The following is a 21223-nucleotide window of genomic DNA, read 5'->3' as shown; positions in this document are numbered from 1 at the left end:
GCTCCTGCGCGGGCTGATTTCGCGCCTGCGTTCCATTGAGCGGGCGCGTTCATGACGGAACCGTTCCATCACAAGCACAGCTCACCCGCGAGCCGTGACGGAGCGGTTCCGTCACAAGCACGTGACCGCCACGCGGCCGCCCTACCCCCTTAGCGCTGCGGCGGAATAGCCGCCGCAGCGAAGGGGTTAAAGCACGGTAGGGTGTGTGCAGAAGTAAAAAGTGTGAAGACATTTCAGTGGGGGATTTAAACTGACACAATCTTTCAGTACCAAAAGTGCAAGAATGCTTAATGCCCAAATAGGCAAATAACAGATCACCATGCGGCCAATTCTTTGGGTTTGTTCAGACAGTAAACATACTTAGTTCTTCTTGGACATTTCGCAGCCATGATCATAATTTCTTGTGCTCACAATTAAGACATCGTGTAAAGAAATAGTATTCAGTGCTATTAAGTACTTTCTCTTATAGAGCATTTGGAAAGCTGAGAACAAGGCACTCAGAATAATTCCTGCCCAACGTAGAACAAGACTTACTTTGTTTCTAGACTATTAACTCTGCACAGTGTGCAAATGCAAATGATCGCACTCAAATCAAATCAAATCAAATAAACTTTATTCGATTTGTTGCATTTAAAAATCATAAAAGGCACATAGTAAAATTTACAAAATACTGTTTTAAAAATAATTAAAATATTACATACAAAAATTACATCTTTATATACCACTTGTATCTTAATATCCCTTCTTCAGTTAATTCATAATTATTTAGCCAGTCATTCTATACGTTGGTCCTCCTCAGATTGGGTCTCCCACATTAGACTCTTCCTTTTTTTCAATATGGATTTCAAAAGTCCAGACATAACGCCCACACAGTATACATTGTCCAATTTTTGTAAAAATATAGGAAGGCAGGGCGACATTGCCTCCAGCCCCCTCTCTTCGGAAATGGCAAAATCCACCTCGTTCTTTCCACGCTATAAAACTTAAAAAATAAAATCGCGTGTATTGTCGTCTGAGGAGAGCTTTTATCACAGGGGCACCTGCAAAGGTCATTGGTCCAATCATTAGATTTCGGGAAGCTGACTAATCGATGGAAACTGTCAAATCTGAGTCTTGTAAGGACATACCTGTCATATCCTCCAATACACCACTCCAATTATGGTTGAATATTGTAGGATACAAGAGTTAGCTGATGTGTGATTACAGTACTTTTCTTTATCTCTATGGCCGCTCTTACAGCCTCTAAGGGAGCCTGACAGGTAGTTTTAAAATCCTTCCTGGAAATTGTACTCAGAGTTTCGGAGTTATTATAAAAGTCAGGTTTACCCATGTCTATTAATGATTTTCTAATATAATTTAACCATGGATTCCTATTTGCATGGGTTAAACTCATAACATCTCCAATTATGTCTCTGTTTAGCTCAGTGTTGTTGGCCGTCCAGACTCTGTGCCATAGTAGCAGTGGCTGCATCATAATCAGGTCAGAGATGTAGGGAACCCCCAATTCATTGTGACAATTATACACAGAGGAGCTCTGCGGTACTGCTAGTAAAAACCTTAAAAACAAATTCTCCTCTCTTTGTAATATTGCTACATCCCGGTATCCCCATACTCCCATCCTATACATAGCTATACTCATGCATTTTGCTTGGTAAATTTTAAGTAGTATCCCGGGGGTCTTTTACCCAATGTATTAGAAATGTTCATCAGTGCCCCAATTGACCTTTTAAAAAGAAGAGTTCTATTCTTAACCCCCGGGATCCATGCCCCTGTATTATCAAGCAAGACACCCATGTAGGAGAAAATATTGGTTGCGATAATCCTATCCTATATTCGCACTAAAATGGCAGCTGTGAGAAGTTGGCCTGGTATATGATGTTCACTATTCTAGTGATCTCCTTGCACCAGTCCGAACAACCCTTATGGTGATGGTTGTAAAGTCAACCTTATAGACCAGCTATCCTAGAGGTAGCGTGGACAGAACAGTCGTAGGCTAAAAGACTCTTGAGGGCGTGTAAAGCCAGATGTTTTACCATATGTAACCCCTTGAATATCAAATGAAAGGACACCACACAGGATATATATAAAATATATATGTATTTATTTACTAACACACTCCTCTGAACTCTTTATGAGGTCAGAAGCAAAAGCACATAACAAGTTATACTCAGAAATACTTTAAATAGCACAATTTACAGTTAGGCCCTAGGGGCGCGTAAAACCATATACTAAGTAAGTGGTATAAGAACCACGACTTGGGAAAGGAGAAGGCCTAGGGCCTAGGGATTTGCTGGGGCTACACTATCTGACCCTTAGGTTAGGAGTAGGAGGCCCACAGGCGGCGCGTGCAGAGTCAGTACTCTCACGCGAGAGTCAATAGAAAGTCAATTGGAACGTTAAAGGTAAGTAAATGGAGATTTAGGACACTTCAGGTCTAGCTAGAAGGATACAACTAAAAACCTAGACACTTGGATAGTCAATACTATTGAGAGCACCAGAGTACTCGCGTTACTTCACCCAAAGGAAGCGGGTGCATAGGTGTGAAGATGTGTCGGGTTTCGCCGTTAAAGTCTATGGAGCCTGTGAAGAATGATGCTGCAGGCGACCAGGTGGAAGATGTCCGGGTGGGTCCAAGGGTGGATCTAGGATGAAAAAGACCTTAAAGCAGAGTGGACAGAGTCTAGGTCAGTAGCCATTGACCGGGTGGAACCAGGTAGGAACCTGACGTTGTCGAGGACAACCAGGTGCTGAAGAGGAACTGTCCCATGAAGGTTATCGCAGATGAAGGGGTCGGCTTCAAGATCAGAGCCAACAAGCCTAAGCAAAGCCAACCCACACAGGATACACAAAGAGCTTCTGGTGCAAACCCGGAGGGTCTGAGGTACTTCACCTTTGCAGGGAAGCAAGTGCCAGTCTGGAGCAACCAGACCAGCGGTGGATTATCAAAAGGATCATCGTCAGAGGGCTAGTAGCCAACGGGCCAGCAACTGGACAACGCGTGGAGCAGAACACAAGCAGAATGGCCCCACGCAGATCTCGTGGAGTGTGGAGGGCTGGTCTTCGGTGCAGGTGGAGCTCGGTGTCGGGGTGTCTCAGTCCCCAGGGCCCAGCTTCGAGGAGACCTCAGGTGCTGCACTGTTAGCAAGTAGAAGACTTTCCAAGTTACCTGCTTCCACGGGTCCCGACGCCTTCCACGGCGCTCAGCTGTGCTGGAGTCGTGCAGTGGGGTCAGAGGGATCCGGGGGTTGAGGTCTTGTCAGGCTCTGTGCTCGGGTTCCGGCGGGAACGGGGACAAAGCAAGCCGTCGAGTTGCTGGATGGTGCCTGGTTGCCCAGGGTGGTCACTCCTTGGCCACAAGGGAGATTCTTCAGTCTTCAGCTTGGTTGAATGTCGAAGGGTCCAGAGTTTTGTCTTCAGTGCGATTCCAGGATTAATCTAAAGTCTCCTGGGTCAGCTCCTTCCTTTATACAACTAAAGGGTGCTGGTGGGACCAGGAAGGGACCAGGAAGGGGGGTGGTTACACCCCCTTTCCTTTGTCCATTTTCGCACCAGAGCTGGGGCTGGAGTGCCCCAGCAACCAGTTTGAACTGGGGTATGCATGAAGCACCTAGTCTGCCTCAGGCAGTGTCTCAATCTATTCAGTCCTCCCTGTCCTCCTGTCTGGGGTGGTGCTCGCACCTCCCCAAGCAGGAAACCTATTGTCCAAACCTCTGTGACTGGAAGGACTTCCAGCAGCAGGAGGTCAGACTTGTGTCTGTGGCAGCAGCATCCATTTTGTGATGCTTGGGCTCTGGTTAACTTTAACCGGGCTAGTCAGAACTAACATGTCTTCTCCCTCTAGAAGGGTGGAATGCTACCCCCGTCAACAGAATTGGCGAGGAGGTAGTATTCCAAAGTGTATGACACCTTACACGACATGTTTTGATAAAGCCAAACCAAAGTTAGCATTAACCGCCAGGATTATAATGCACTTAAGAGTATATGGTATGGCAATATCATAGAACAGCTATAAGGACATGGTTCCGAAAGCTGCAGACAGGCTCAGCTCATGCTAGAGCACCATCTCACATATTACCCAGCACTCTGCCTCCAGGATTGTTAAGGCCTGCCATAGGAGTGACTTATAGGTAACTATGTGTCTATATATATAGTAGGTGTAGGGATACTACACCTAAGCAAGGGGGGATTACACGACCTTGCCCCCGCTGAGTGATCAGCCAGTTGTGTCAACATGGATGGCCAGCCAGGGGTGGCATAATACATGCTGCAGCCCCTGGTAGGCCTTGGGTGCACCTATGCCCTGGGCACCTAAGGTACAGTATACAGGGGCTGATAAGGTGACCCAATATCCAATTAGGTATGTACCTAAGGTACATGGAGTCCATTTTAAGGGGAGAGCAGATAACCTGGGGCCCTGAATAGCAGGATCCCAGGACAACTAAGTCGAAAACGAGCTAAACACTAGGCAAAAAGTTGGGGGCAACCATAGTCCGGTATCCACCTTCCTACAGCAGCCATAATAATGATGGCCAAGTGCATGAAATAATTATGAATTGCCATTTTTAAGATACCTGCATCCACAGTTTTGCAGGGCAGTGAACATGAGGTTTTAATTGCCATTATCTATTTAAGAAGCTCTCATTTATCCTTTCCGAAGGATTACACATGAGGGTTGTGCAGACATCTCAGAAACAAGGACCCAACCTGCTGAGGGACCTTACTAGTGTATTGTCCTCAACAGAAACTGAAGGTTGAACATAAACAATGTATTTGTGTGGTGAGACCCCCCCAACTTACCTTAAATGTGTTGTAAATGCATGTACATGGTAAAAAAATGTGTTGTAAAAATGCAAAGTAAAGCCACAATGTGGTAAAAATCTCGTTGTAAAAAAAGGCTGTTTGCCCAACTGTAACCAGGCGCTCAATAAACAGGCAATATTATTGTTTTTTAGGTTACCTGTTTTATCAATTACAAGAAAGATGAATGGCTGGCTAAATCTGCCACGCCCAGAATTGAACCTGTCACCCGCAAGTTCAAGATGGATTCCTGCAGCTGGAGACCCTCAATCTACTGTACTAACATACATGAGAGAAACAAATGGTCCCAGCATTGGCCCTGTGTTTTAAATAAGAAAATAATGTCATAACGAAGGAGTCCATAGCAGAGATTTAATTGAAGTAGGTCTCTCCATGTACATGACCCGGTCGATGCTGATGTTGAAACAGATCCCTTTGGGCCCTACTTTCTGTCCTTAAAAGCTAAAAATAGTGATCCATTTCTGAACAATGGTTGTTCAAACAGTTAAGACAGCCGACCTCAGCCAGGTAGCTCCTGTTTACATTTCACATGCTTAACTTAATGTACTTTACCAAGAGTATTTGCTTTTTCCAGGATGTAATTTCTCTGTAGTTTTCCTTTCACACAGCATACTACTCTTTGAGAGCACATACTGTGAACTGGGTTGCTGCAGGTGTCTGTGTGATTCAGGTTTATGGTGGGTGATTATAACACTATCATTTATTTGTACCTTTTATTTATTGATAATATAGTGCATTGAAGTCCTGTCAATCGTCCATCCAGATTGTACTTCATCACCCCGTCTGTTAATTTTTCTACAAACAGTTATAGTTTTCTTTGAAGGGTTACAGAATTAACATGAATTTCACGAACACCTATGGGATATTTGTCTGCCATAACTGCATGCTCAGCTAATGTGTCACGAGAAAAGTTGTTGGTCATATTTGAGAACTCTAGAGTTGAGGCTGAAGGCAGTGTGTGTTTCTCACAGTGCCTGTCAATGTTCAGAATACATGCTCATTCAATTCTTGGCCTCTCTGCAGAGCGCACAGAGCAATGGTCATGAATACCAATTGTAATTGGGACCGTAGGCAAAACTGTGTGAAGGAGGTACACAGCAATCAAATTATTTGCAGTGTGAAAGTAAATGAAAAGGCAGTGCTTACAGGTGAGTGGGTGAGCAGTATGTAGAGGGCTGGTGAATTAAAGGAGATGCGGAAAATGCATGAAGGAGAGAGTGCAAAGTGGGTCCTGGAGAGGAAAGAGATAAAGGGCCTCATGTAGGTAAATGGTATTTACCGATTCGTAAATACCAAATTTTACCGATTCGGTATTTACAAATCGGTAAATGCTATGTAAGTAATTAGAAAGTAGAAATTGCCGAATTGTTAAGATTCGGTAATTACCGAATCGGTATTTACTGATTCGGTAATTGCCATTGATTACTATGGGCCTTGAGGCCCATAGGAATCAATGGCAATTACTGAATCGGTAAATACCGATTCGGTAAAATTACTGAATAGTCAAGGGTGGCAGGGTGTCACTTTGACACCCTGTTGCTCCCCTGATCAGTGCTTATGTGCCATGTGACACACATACATGCCCTTAGGGCATGTATGTGTGTCACATGGCACAGGTTTACATGCTCAGATTTGCATATACACAGGTATTCGTTATTTACCACCAACTAATAGTTGGTGGTAAATAACGAATCCTTAAGGCCCTGTGGCACTGTTTACAGTGCCACCTACATCTCAAATTACAGATTCGGTAAATACTGATTCGGTAAATTACCGAATCGGTAAATTTACCGAATCTGTAATTTTTAAGGCCCCTACATCTCAAACTCCAAATACCGGTCGGTAACGGCCGAAATCGGCCGTTACCGACCGGTATTTGGCCACCTACATATGGCCCAAAGTGTGTAATATGCAGATGCAGGATTTCAGAAAGATGTGTGGAGCAAAGAGGGAGTCTTAGAGACGCTACAGAGGAAAGAGGTGCGATTGGGAGAATATGAGTGATTAGACATCCTGAGGCCACTGCCCCTTCCACAGATCTCAGTAACTTTTAATTTGCAGGTAACTATTTTTAGAATTGAAACATTTTCAATTCTAATTATTCACAACAATTTCATTGTTGTTACTCATTTGGCTGATGCTTCTAACAAGCATTGGCTAAACCAATAGGTCTGGCTTATTTTAGGTGTATCAAACACACAAAGGGTGATGGGAGAATGCTTGCAATAAGTCTAACCACTGGCAATCACTGAGGGTAGCATTTAAACTCATCATTCTTTTGCCCACTATGCGATCTCAGATTAAACCCATCTATATGCAAATAAGGATCAAGGCTTATTTGCATATGGCTGGGTTCAAACTTAGGTGCACGGTGACCAAAAGAACGATGGGTAGGGGTGCTACCCTGAATGATTGCCAGTGGTTAGATAAATTGCAAGCATTCCACCCAACACCTTTCTGTGTTTCATGTACCACCCTACGTGGCATAGGTATGCCCAGACATGGTCCCGTGCTCACTATGTCACTGGAATCAAGCTGTACCCAACTGATGAGCCCATAACTAGGGGAAAACTGGCCCTTGGTTGCTTGTGTTCCGGTTCAGAAAGAACCTGGTCTGGCAGTTCAGGCTGGACTGGGCACATGAAGAGCAGGGTCAACACGGGTTTGCATTTTGCTTGTGTCCAAACTGAGGTGGCATGGTGAGCAAAAGAAAAATGGGTTGGGAAGCTACACTGAGCAATTGCCAGTGATTGGACAAATTGCAAGCATTCCTCCCATTGCCTTTTGTGTGTTTCAAGTACCGCCCGACGTGGCTTGGCTTTGCCCAGACTTGGGTCCCATGCTCACCGTATCACTGGAACCAACCTGTACCTTGTTGATGAGCCCATAACTGGGGCAAAACCGGTCCTAATTTGCTTGTGGTCTTATACATGGAGGAACTGGCCTGGCAGTTCGGGCTGGACTGTTCCTATTGGAGCACGGTCAAGACTGTTTGCATATGGCTGGGTCCAAACTGAGCTGGCATGGTGAGCAAAAGAATGATGGGTCGGGATGCAACACCGAGCGCTTGCCAGAGGTTAGACAAATTGCAAGCATTCTTCCCATCACCTTTTGTGGTTCTAATTCTAGGCGTATTCCTGTTACTGTGTTATATGGGTACATGTAATTACAGAAAGCTAATGGAGGGTCACCAAAATATTGGTCAGATGGCAATAGTGGAAGCACAGGATTTTAGTTTACAAGAGTTAAGGCCACACCATTAAATACATGGGCCGCACCTCCTGGGATGGATTCATAAATACACTTCATAGGCCACGCTCCTTTAAAGACCATCCACTTTTTTTCAAACCATTTAAAGCCCTTCTCCAGTGTGTAAATAAGCATCCTCTATCAATCACATTTGAATTGAGGTGTACAGTGGCCCCCCATTGAGTCTTTTATGACTGCAACTTGCTGAGTAACAGCTCTAGCGGCAAAAGAAGCACAGCGCCTAATCTTTAAATTAGTAAGTGCCAGGCCCAAAGTTTTTCTCAGAAGCTGTAGCTGCTGCAGGTGAATGTAAGAATTGACATACACCAAGGCTGTCTAATCTTTATTCCATCTCATGCCTCATCCATCTACCACCACTCTCGCTAACCTTTTATCTCACTCCTGCGGGCTCTTTTTCATCCCAGCTTTCTCCCTCTCTGGCATTTTCCCGTATTTCGCTTACTCCTTCCTTTTCTCTTTTCTGCCGTTATTTATGTTGGTCTGGGTCAAAGTCTGATGGATGTAAAATATGGCCCAGTTCTAAAAGAGGAGTGCTGGTGTGCCTCGTTTTTACCCATCTGCTAAAATTAAGTATTGGTTACCCAAGAGGTATACTGAATAAATAAAAAAACTGTCTCTCCTCTGGCATCTATACTCCATGAACCTATCAGGACTGAGTCTGAAAAGACATGCCAGTATACCCAGCACGTGCATGTCAATAAACGAGTCGTGCAGTGGCTAACTACTCAAGGAATTCAGATCTTCAGACCTGCCAACTCATACGGTGCCACGTGTTTCACACAATATCAGCTCCCTTCACACAGTCACCCGGAGTGGAGTCAAAATCACAGGGTGGCAGGGAAAACGAGCAATTTTCAGCTCCTTTTGGGAAGCAGTAACCAGCCGATGACCATGAAGCGGTGTGAAAACATACCAGGGCATCGGAAATAGACTCAATGACCCTTTGTTTTTATTTTTTGGGAGGGGTTTGGGGCGTGCTTGGTGAGGGGCAGAGTGCGTCTTAGGTCACTCTCGACATGAGGCCCTGCTCCCTCCTTACACTGTGACATTAATTTGTAAGATGGCAGGTATGGAACTGATAGGTGAAGGGTCACCTTTCTGCCTAGCATAGAGGGTGCTCCTGCAACGACTTATTTCGATGTCTATACATAGTGCAGATGTGTGTATGTACTAATGAAGAAAGTAAGGGTGAATGTGTGAAACACCTCTGAACATTGTATCTGCATGCCATTGGTCCTTTCAAATGGCACCCTTATTTTCTTAGGTAGTAAAAATAAACACATGCACTTTGCAGGAGTGGAACACTAAAGACAGAACGAAGCTCGTGATGCACTCTATGTACACCAAGGGAGTAGAAACTGGAGGGGCCAAACTGCCATGAAAAACAGAAAACAGTTGCTTGGGCAGTGGGGGAAGAAAAGTAAGTGGACAGGCTTAGAGCTGAGAATGGCTGTGACATGATGGAGCTGGAGGGTGAATGCCTCACTGTCACTGTCTTCTACTGGCAGTGAAGAGCAGCAGAAGGTGATCGGGCAGTGGGGGTGGGGGGGGGGGGGTGGGGGGGGGCAGGCCACGACTGATACCAAAGGGAGTCGGGACGAATGCCCTGCCGATGCTGGCCTCTACCTGCAGTGAAGAGCTGCACACATTGAGTGGGTGTAGAAATATAGGGTAGGGCAGAAGCAGGCGCGCAACACCCATTGGACTCACCGGGCTTCAGCCCCCCCTGACCCACCCCCCCCCCCCCTCGTGTGTGGCAGCCCGGGATGAGACAGATCCCGGGCACACACAGAGCAGCACCCGAACGTTTCATGGGTCTTTAAAAGACCATTTGAATGTTAATCAGGTCTTGCCCTTCTAAGAGCCCCTGCAGCTCCACTCTGCCTACTTCTTAAAGGTTCAGCCCCCCCCCAAATGTTTTCTTAGCTCCCCCCCCCCCCCCCCCCGAAATTTGGCTCTAGTTGCGCCTCTGGGCAGAAGCTGACATTGGCTGTGTGAGTGGGTGGTGGGGTGGGCAGAAGTGGCGAGATGGGAGGGGGGGGGGGGATGGAGGGAGCCGGGGATGAAAGTAATAAGAGCGAGTATGCACTCCCATGGAGTGCTAAACAAATAATAATAATGTAAGCAAGCCACAAAAAGTAGTTCAATGTCAGCAGTGGAAGTCTAAACTGTAGCTAATCAAACGTAAATACAAAAGAGCTTTGTTTCCAGGGTGAGACAACCAGGGCCGGACTGGGAACCAAAACCGGCCCTGGCAAAGTGCTCGGCTGGCCCCCCCCTCCCCACTCGGGGGGGTTGGAGGTGCTGCCGAACGCTTTGCCAGGGCCGTTTTCGGCCGATTTTGTTGCAGGGCCGATTTTGCAGCTATGCTGTAACAAAATCGGCCCCCAGGGGCTCAAAACCGGCCCCCACCCTTGCGGCGCACCGGGAGATTGCCCGGTGCCCGCTATGGCCAGTCCGGGCCTGGAGACAACTCAGAATAGCCACCAATGAAAAACAGGGAACTGAGATTGACAAGAAATCCATCTAATCATGAGCCGAGAGTTGGCTCTGTCGAGAATTGTATACAATGCTTTCTGCAACTGAGCTGTCTTTTGGAAGACTGAAAAAAACACAATTAACATGACACATTGTTATTAAATTGACTCAACGACCAGACTTCATGTAATCCAGAGATGTGTAGGATTCCTGAAGAGACACTTTAAAAAGAAGGGTCCAAATTCCAGCAGCCCGACTCTTCAGCTTGTGATGATATTATTACATGACCTCAACATCAAAGACCTTACACTATTGAAAAAAGTATCTCCCTTCTGGACATTTGATATGTATGGTCCTGCATGGTAATCTTCAACGTCTTCTTCCCTACCCACCATGCGTATACCTACAGTTACCAAGCATTAACCTTTTCTCCATCCAGTCGACCAAATATAAGCAATTCAGGTTCAAATCTCGTTATCTGTTTTGCTCTTTAAGATGGGACACACTCTAACTTCCAATACATTTTCCTCCATCTTCTGGAATGCCTCAGATACACCTCTTTGTTCACCTTATAGTCACGAATGTGTATAAAACCCAGCGCCTAAACCCTAGATATGTGATTGATCACCGTTAGTAACAATTCTCATCCTTCATTCATTGCAAGTGTCAATACATCCAAAAGGATTACAAGTGCCCTCTCACAACACATCGAGGGTGTTCAATTGATCTTTCTCACAAAAGGAGAATGCCCCATCCTTGCAGGAGCCTCCACATTACATCTGACAGGTTTGCTGCTAGACCACTTAAAAATTCATATGACGGAAGAGCGCTATGGGCTATCATTCTTGCCTTCCTTCCCAAAGCACTCTGATGCAACAACAAACCAACATGTCACACTTTACAAAAACCGAAAATAAGTAAATGATTAAGGGCCATATGTATCATCAAACCAATTTGCATTTCCTAAATAGCGAATTTTAAGGAATCGCTATTTAGGAAATGCAAAATGGTATGTATGAACAAAATCGCTTTTTTATAGCGATTCCTTACCATTCCTAATTTGCGATTAGCAAATTGCTAATCGCAAATTACCCATTCATTTCTATGCTTTTTTGGAAAAAAGCATTATTAAAAGAATTCGCAACTTACCACCAACTAGAAGTTGGTGGTAATTTACGATTCCTTAATGGCATTTTTTCCATATTTTTTCTTTGATACATTGCATTTAAGGAATCGCAAAATTTGCGATTCCTTAAGTGCAATCGCAAAATAAGGAATAGCAAATTTTGCGATTCCTTATTTTGATGCAAAAATGTTTGATACATACCATTTAGGTAATTAGCATTCGCAAAGGCCGAAATTCGCAGAATTTCGGCCTTTGCGAATGCTAATTAGCTTCATACATATGGCCCCAAATGAATACACAACTTTGTCACACTAAACGGTGACCCCTGCCCTGATGACAACCTCTTCTTCACAAACCTCCTTCTACTGACCAAACCAGTCCCCTACATTACAACTGCTGGTGTACTACAAGTGCAAAGGTACACTGTCAAAATATCGAGTTTTAAATTTCCACCTCCCAAAATATCGTGTTTGAAATTTCGAAGGTGCAGAATACCGATGTCAAGAATATCGTTGGACAGAATATCGACCCTAAGGTAAGTAATATCGAAATTCTTTATATCAATGTAAGTAATATCGAAGTTAGTAATATCGATAGCATATATATCGATGTAACTAATTTGGATGACACTAATATCGATATTTGTATTATTTTTTTGTTTTTTATTATGTATGTGTTATATGATTTAGTTAAGTATTTAAAATAAATTATATTATATGTGTATTAATTTTATATATTAATAATTTTATTTATAAGTAAATTATATGTTTTAGTAACGGAGTGGGTTGTGGGTTTATAGGGGAATAGGGTGGGAGGTAATTAAATTGTAATTAATAAAATATTTATTTATGTATAATTTATTTTGTAATTAATTATTAATTGTCAGTTCATTATTTTAATTGATTAATTAATTAATTGGTAATTAAAGTTAATTTTAATTAAATATTATGTTTTAGTACCGGAGCGGGTTGTGGGTTTATAGGGGAAAAGGGTGGGAAGTAATTTAATTTTAATTAATAAAATATTTTTTTATGTATAATTTATTTTATAATTAATTATTAATTGGCAATTAATTATTTTAATTGATAAATTAATTATGTAATTGGTAATTAATGTTAATTTTAATTAAATGTTATGTTTTAGTACCGGAGCGGGTTGTGGGTTTATAGGGGAATAGGGTGGGAAGTAATTTCATTTTAATTAATAAAAAAAATTTTTATGTATAATTTATTTTGTAATTAATTGTTAATTGGCAAATAATTATTTTAATTGATAAATTAATTATTTAATTGGTAATTAATGTTAATTTTAAATAAATGTTATGTTTTAGTACTTGAGCGTGTTGTGGGTTTATAGGGGTATTGGGTGGAAAGTAATTTTATTGTAAATATTTAATTATTTATACATTTGTAGTTATGGATAATTAATGTATTACATAATTATTAATTGGTAATTAATTATTTTAATATATAATTATGTTTTTAAATTGTCAATTAATATTTGTAATTTGTAAATATTTTTTAATAACTAGAAAAATGAATTAATTCTTAAACATTAAAAAAAATATTAATTTGTATAATGTATTTTAATTTTTAATATTGATTTAAATTTAAATTATATTTTATTGTTATGATACATAATGTATTCTTTAATATTTATTAGTTGGTGAGTAATATTTAATAAATATTATTTATTGGTGATGGTTGTTAATTTATTGTCAATTAATTATTCAAATGTAATTGGTTTTATTAATTATTAATTGTTTTTATTGATGTTGATGTATTTGAAAAATTAATGATACATTATTTCAAATATAAACATTATTTTGAAGTATGTTAAAATAAAAATCTATGTTATTAAATGCTTTCCCTACTGTTGCACCCTTTGGAGTTGGAATAGTAATTTTTCCCCCTACGCTATCCAAATCTGTTCCTACTGTTGCACCCTTTGGAGTTGGAATAGTAATTTTAATCCTGACACTTAGATAAATCTCTAGTAATACATGGTTTGTTTAAGTAGTTAGTTTTATCCCTCACTAATATTTAAGCACTGCACTCCATTAGCACTATTCCTTGAGCAACAATTTGGCTACAGTATGTTTATCCACATCCGCACCATCACCTGATGGTCTGGGCGGTGTTTGGATCATTGAACTAATTCCCACATGACGAGACTCCGCCGCAAGGGTGGTCTGATGGGACTTATCTGAAGCCATTTGTGACTCAACTTTTGACACGCATGCCCTCCCTGCTTCTTAGTCACTAGTATGGCTTAACACAACTTTGACCTGGTCTTCTCTTTTTTTGTTTCACTAGTATGATAGTAAGGGAGTGAGTTGACAGGTCGGTAAATATTTCCCTTTGACCCCCCCACACATGTTTTTTGAGTAGTATTTGAGCAACCTTTTGGTTGCGGGTCTATGGTTGTAAACGCATGTCCGTTTACACAACTACGGCTCACCCAATTTAATTGTGTGTGTTGTTTTTTCGCCCCTATTTGCTGACGTGTCCTAGACTGTGGCTTGACTTAGAAGTTGTTATACTCCATATTGACCTATTAGTCTATAACTCCTGGGATTGTGTACATATTGCATGGCCTTCTCTGTTTTCCATCATACATGTGATGCGAGCAGTATATCTTTTAACAGCAGTGACCCCACAAATTTTAGTCACATTTCCTAGCATCTTCCTATATTACATACTCAAAGGAATTTTGGATGCCAATAATTATATATGGCGGTAGAAATTATGTACCATGTTGTCAGTTAGTAGAATAGCACAGTAGGCTTGGGCACATCTGCACTTACGCTTATTTTGGATAGGCGAGATACCCACGACATTTGAAGTATTTTTGGCGCCCTACACAGTTGTTGGGACAGTGCAGTGATATTTTGGAATTGGACGCTTGCCCGGGATGCTGCCCTTTGCGCATGCTCGGGAGAGCACTGTTCCCGTCTCAGAGCATGCCTTTGGAGTCCCTCTATTTACACTGGGTTCCGTAACGATTCTAGCGTCGGTGCTAGACGGTTTTCCACAGGCTCCACATTGTGCCTAATTTGTTAAGTCCATCCTTATTAGAAAAATACACTCGATGTTACTGGCAAACAAACGCGGCTGATAGGACGTGCTCTTATTACTATGGCCTGAGTGTGGATTGCGCATGCGTGAAAAGCAGTGTTTCCCATACGTTTGCCGAGTACACTTGGTAAACACGGCCGTATAGTATACCGTCATACAGGCATTTGCGCATGACCCCAGATATGTCTGAGAGCAGCGCATATTATGACATTAGTTTGGATTTTTGTGACAGAGTTGGTTCCCATTGGACATCACATGGGGCCTGTTAATCAATTAGCTACGATTTAAAAGGAAGTGGGGCGGGTCAGTCTATGCCTCCACTTCCGCTCGGTCACAAGACAAGGGGTAACGACGGACAGGTAAGGCTCCTGACTTTTTTGCCAATCTAACCCATTAGTTGTGATTAAAGGTAGCTTAGGTGGTGAATTTATGTGAATTCACTTGATGAATAGTGGACCATTTGATCTCTTCATGAAGATAAGGGGCCAGATTAGCATTCTAATATGTCTTTGACCTTAGTTATTCATCCTTATAATTCATTTGTAACACACTTTGTGCTAGTTTCACGTCTGGAATGGTTGTCGGCAAATGGTGGGGCGAATTGGACATCTAACACACGTTTATTGGGTTATCTGTGTAGAGCAATTTGGCTAGGCACAGAAGATCTGTGTACTTACTGTGTCCGTTTATTTCTACACTATAGAGCGGGGCCTCATTTTCCCAAGCGGTTGCCGGGTGAGTTGAGGTCATCACCCACACAAAGATGGGTGAGTATCACTATGAGGAAATTCCTCTATGTGACAGAGCTAATATGCTCATTATAATGCAGAACGCAAATGATTCTTGCAAGTGTTTTTGTCTATACAGTCCCTATGCAGGTGGGGGGTGCATGCTTGTTAAACAAGTGTCTGTTGTTTTTTTGTCTCTCTATAGGAAGAAGATATTTTTCTCTTTCTCCAGTGTACATTGGAGTTCCAAGTTACTGGTAGTTATATGTATCATTATATGTACAATTTTGTAATGTTTGCACTTAACACTTTTTTAGTTGCAGTAGCCAAATATCCTTAAAGGTCCTGAAGAAAGCCAGAGCGATTCTCTTATTGGCTGAAACATGTCGACCGATCTGCACAGCGCCATAGTGTAGCTTAATTCTTCAGCTACTAGGCGAGATTTTAATCCTGACACTTAGATAAATCTCTAGTAATACATGGTTTGTTTAAGTAGTTAGTTTTATCCCTCACTATTATTTAAGCACTGCACTCCATTAGCACTATTCCTTGAGCAACAATTTGGCTACAGTATGTTTATCCACATCCGCACCATCACCTGATGGTCTGGGCGGTGTTTGGATCATTGAACTAATTCCCACATGACGAGACTCCGCCCCAAGCGTGGTCTGATGGGACTTATCTGAAGCCATTTGTGACTCAACTTTTGACACGCATGCCCTCCCTGCTTCTTAGTCACTAGTATGGCTTAACACAACTTTGACCTGGTCTTCTCTTTTTTTGTTTCAATAGTAATTTTCCCCCTACGCTATCCAAAGCTTTCCCTACTGTTGCACTCTCTGGAGTGGGAATAGTAATTTTACCCCCCTACACTATCCAACGCATTCCCTACTGTTGCACTCATTGGAGTGGGAATCGTCATTTTTACCTACCCGCTATCCAACGCTTTCCCTACTGTTGCACCCACTCGAGTGGGAATAGTAATTTTTACCCGTACGCTATCCAACGCTTTCCCTACTGTTGCACTCACTGGAGTGGGAATAGTAATTTTTACCCACCCGCTATCCAACGCTTTCCCTACTGTTGCACTCTCTGGAGTGGGAATAGTAATTTTAACCCCTACACTTTGCAACACTTTTCCTACTGTTGCACCCACTGGAGTGGGAATAGTAATTTTTACCTGTACGCTATCCAACGCTTTCCCTACTGTTGCACTCAGTGGAGTGGGAATAGTAATTTTTACCCACCCGCTATCCAACGCTTTCCCTACTGTTGCACTCTCTGGAGTGGGAATAGTAATTTTACTCCCTACACTATCCAACGCTTTCCCTACTGTTGCACCCTTTGGAGTTGGAATAGTAATTTTTTTCTCTTACGCTATCCAACGCTTTCCCTACTGTTGCACTCACTGGAGTTCGAATAGTAATTTATACTCTTACGCTATCCAACGCTTTCCCTACTGTTGCACTCACTGGAGTGGGAATAGTAATTTTTACCCAGCTGCTATCCAACGCTTTCCCTACTGTTGCACTCTCTGGAGTGGGAATAGTTAGTTTTACTCACCCGCTATCCAATGTTTTCTCTACTGTTGCACTCTCTGGAGTGTGAATAGTAATTATTCTCCCTACACTATCCAATGATTTCCATACTGTTGCACCCTTTGGAGTTGGAATAGTAAATGTTACCCTTACGCTATCCAATGCTTTCCCTAATGTTGCACACATTGGAGTGGGAATAGTCATTTTTACCTACCCGCTGTCCAACGCTTTCCCTACTGTTGCACCCACTGGAGTGGAAATAGTCATTTTTACCCGTACGCTATCCAACGCTTTCCCTACTGTTGCACTCACTGGAGTGGGAATAGTAATTTTTACCCACCCGCTATCCAACGCTTTCCCTACTGTTGCACTCTCTGGAGTGGGAATAGTAATTTTACCCCCTACACTATCCAAAGCTTTCCCTACTGTTGCACCCTTTGGAGTTGGAATAGTAATTTTTACCCTTACGCTATCCAACGCTTTCCCTAATGTTGCACTCATTGGAGTGGGAATAGTAATTTTTACCTATCCGCTATCCAACACTTTCCCTACTGTTGCACCCTATGGAGTTTGAATAGTAATTTTTAGCCTTATGCTATACAATATAATTTATATGTATTTATGTATTTTATAATATTTTTATTATGTTACATAATGTTGTGTTGAATTATTTTTTTTAATATTGAAAGTATATTTCATTGTTTTTATGTATTAAATATAAATATTTATTATTATTTATGTTATCATGTTATGACTGTTGATGTATTTGTAATTTATAGTATTTGTTAATATTTTTAAATTAATTTAAAAAAATGTATAATTAATTAAATATATATTACATATTGTATGTTTAATTTTAATTAAATGTTTAACATTAAATATGTATTATTTATTCATTTTAAACATTCTAAAATATCTTTACATACGTTTAAATTATATAAAAGTATTATTTACTTTATATTTCTTTTTTAATAACAAAAAAAATTATATATTTAATTACGATATTTTTAACATCGATATTTAAGTTTCGATATTTTTGTACTTACCATGTTGTAGATAGGGTGTCGATATACTTGCCTTCGATATTCCAGCGTCGATATTTTGTCTGTCGAGATCCTGTCTCTCGATATTCTGTCACAGATTCAAGTGCAATAATGCTGGCCTGGGTTTTGTTGATTCCATTGGATCTGTGTCGAAGAAGAACCATTACCTAATATTCAGGACACCTCAAAAATTGGAATTAGCCAAAATTGTTCTTAGACAATTCTCCCACAGGTTGCTATTGCGATAAAAGGCACCCTCCCCAACATCAGTTTTAGCAGAGTAATAATCATATTAGTTGGGACCACTCAAAAATGGAGTTCTAGATCAAAGTAAAGGTAAAGGGTTTTATTACAAAAATCTTAAAAATCATGCAGTACAGAATAAATGCCATGAAGGCTCAAATGCAGAATTACACAGAGTAGTAATAATCAGATATCATTCTTAGTTCTAAATGAGCAGCGAAATCTTAAATAAATCGAACAGTATCTCTAATAGAATAGAAAAGCCTTCAACAGCATCCCTAGCAGGAGGGAATTCTCATCAAATCTGACTCACCCCCCCCCCCCCCAATCAAGGCGTTCCTATACACAATTCTTGCATAACAAATTAGAGAAACAGCAGAATCATCACGGCATGGTCACATCACTATCCATGTTCCTATGCACCATCCCATTTAAAGAAGCACCCAGCATTTTCCATGTTGTTGCCATCCGGAAATGTCTAGAATATTATGACACATTTCAACAATGATGCTTCACACAAATGTATAAGACTAAGCACAACAACTGAACTTGAGGACCTTGAAAACTCTTAGAGTTATTAATACTAGGAAGTTCATTCAAAACACACGCATAAAGAAAAAATCAATTACATCAATTCGTCTTTGCACTTCTGTAGAGCCTGCAGAGAGAGAGGATGTGCAATGGGACGAAGTGGAAGGAGGAAGAGCAAGAGTGCATGGCAAAACAACATCAGAACAGCATCCATGGTATCCAAGATGAAGTCTTCACATAAATGTGGTATAACTAAAATACATTAACAAACACACTTCTATATATCATATTAAACTTGTTTTAACTCTAATCGTATTAGTTCCGCATTTGCGTATCGGATCCAACATAAAAATCATTATTCATCATTGTTTTTTATTTTACAAAAAATATTAACCCAGAATGAACGCTACCACATCTGTAATTCAGAGGTATAGCAATACATTGGGAGTATAAGTGATCCTCTGTAAACTCCCTATGGAAAGGTGAATAACATGCTTACTTTGGAGTTACCACTGCAATTTTTTCACATATTTCCTAAATATCCAGTTTTTTTGCAGGGACAAATTGCACCAAGTTTGACCACATAGTTTTGTTTCATCCCTAGAATCCCCATGTATTCGATATTACTGCAGGTCTTGTTCTACAAATGTGGGCAAAAAGTGTTGCTCATAATGTGGGGCATGCGCCTTAATGAACAGTGTTGTGACAACTAATGTACGGTGGTAACAGGAAGAGATATTGCTGGATTTCGCTCCAAACATTTATTGTGCTAACACCATAGTCAAGTGGTGTCTTATTAACACAAGGGAACCCTGACGGAGGGTATATTCCTACACTTAGGGACTGTCTTTTTGTTTTAGACCATAGTTCTTCTCACTGGCTCAATTGTTGTACAACAGCCATTTTGTCACCACTTGCTGGTTTAAACTGACAGCTGCTTGCATTTCTATTGATAATTCGAGTTATTTCTGATAATGGTTGAATGAAAGAGAAACATATGCAATTATTCTACTGATTTTCTATGCTGTGTACACAGGGTTATTATGTCTAGCTCGACAGCATAGCTGTTTGCAAGACACATTCTTACCACTTTTTTCAAATATACAGAGTATTACTCTCTTAGGCCTAGATGTATCAAGCATTTTGCGATTCGTTAAGGCCGAAATTCGCAGAATTTCGGCCTTAACGAATCGCAAACTGACATTTTGCATCTTTTGGGATGTATGTGAAATTAGCAAAATAAGGAATCGCAAAAAATTGCGATTCCTTATTTTGCTTAAGCATTTAAGGAATCGCAATTTTGCGATTCCTTAAATGCCATGTATGAAGCTTTTTTAGTTTGCGAATTCAGGTTAAGGAATCGCAAATTAACACGAACTTGAGGTTCGTGTTAATTTGCGAAATCCTTTCAAAAACCAAAATGTGGCAATTTTGAGGGTGGCTTGTGACACACATACATGCCCATAGGGCATGTATGTGCGCCATATGCACACACATGTAAGTTTCAGGGGTGCAGCAGGGTGTCCATGAGACACCCCTGCACCCTTGCAATAATTCTCAAATTGCGATTAGCAAATAGCGAATTCGCAATTTGAGAATTATTTCGCAATCATTCCTATGGGCCTCCTGGCCCATAGGAATGAATGGGAAATTATTCCTTATTTGCGAATTCGCAACGTGTGAATTCGCAAATTAGGAATAATAAGGAATCGCAAAAAAATAGCGATTTAAAACATACATCCCATTTTGCGATTTCTTAATAGCGATTCGGTAAAAATCGCTATTAAGAAATCGCAAATAGGAACGATGATACATCTAGGCCTTACATCGTGCTGTTGTCTATTTAAAGTTTGATTAGGACTCCCAAGAAGTGCTTCCAATGTAACATACATGAGACTATATTGCAATTGAACAGTACACTCATCAGTCATTCAGGTCTTTATCTCCTGACAGGAACATTTCGTTTTTGCAACTTGTCCCCCAGCATGGATCCAATAGTGCAGTCTTTAATGTAATAAACACCACTTGTGCACGTAACACATTTAAACAGCATTTACACGCAATGGTACATTAAAGTCAGACCTAATGACTTTGCCAGTGCTTGCTTAAGGTTCAGGAAACTGTCTGAAAAACAAATACACATAATCATAAATGAAAACAAGTATCAAGCTCCAGCAAAGGTATCCAGCTATATAAACAAACATCAAAAACAGAAGTAGTACTTCTGAACTCAGTGAATATATTCTAAATGAATATCTTTGAAGGTGATAATGCTCTAAACCATTCAGCAATCTAGGGGGTGGCCAATAATTGGGTGCAGGACCTCTGTAAGTACAACGCTAACACCCTTGTGTGGAAAAAAGAGCTTGGC

The sequence above is a fragment of the Lissotriton vulgaris genome, chromosome 6, assembly GCF_964263255.1.
Source record: "Lissotriton vulgaris chromosome 6, aLisVul1.2, whole genome shotgun sequence".
Taxonomy (NCBI): domain Eukaryota; kingdom Metazoa; phylum Chordata; class Amphibia; order Caudata; family Salamandridae; genus Lissotriton; species Lissotriton vulgaris.
This window is presented reverse-complemented; position numbering follows the sequence as displayed.